This window comes from Sinocyclocheilus grahami, unplaced genomic scaffold (genome assembly GCF_001515645.1).
Source record: "Sinocyclocheilus grahami isolate Dianchi unplaced genomic scaffold, SAMN03320097.WGS_v1.1 scaffold6109.1, whole genome shotgun sequence".
Lineage (NCBI taxonomy): Eukaryota > Metazoa > Chordata > Actinopteri > Cypriniformes > Cyprinidae > Sinocyclocheilus > Sinocyclocheilus grahami.
The window spans coordinates 4,742-5,102 of record NW_015510620.1 but is presented as its reverse complement, the minus strand read 5'-3'; positions in this window follow the sequence as shown (position 1 = coordinate 5,102).

The following is a 361-nucleotide window of genomic DNA, read 5'->3' as shown; positions in this document are numbered from 1 at the left end:
TAATTCCTCTCTCCACACAGATCTGTGCAGTGGTCAGATTCAGGTCCAGATCCAGGAAGGTCCTCTGTATAGAGTGAAAGGATATCCCATCTCCATATCCTGTAATGTTACAGGGTTTACAGGCCCATCTAACCGGGATTTTCAGTTCATTCTCAAGAAACCAAATGTGGAATTAAATATGATCAGTACCAGTGACCCAGAGTTTGCCTACGGAATGTTCTCCGGTAGAATAAGAAATAAAGAGATGTATATTCAAAGGCTGTCTGGATCTTCAGTTCTCTTGACAATCAACAATTTGCTGGAGAATGATGCAGGTGATTTGCTCTGTGAGACCCTACACACAGGTGGTGCATATTACGGA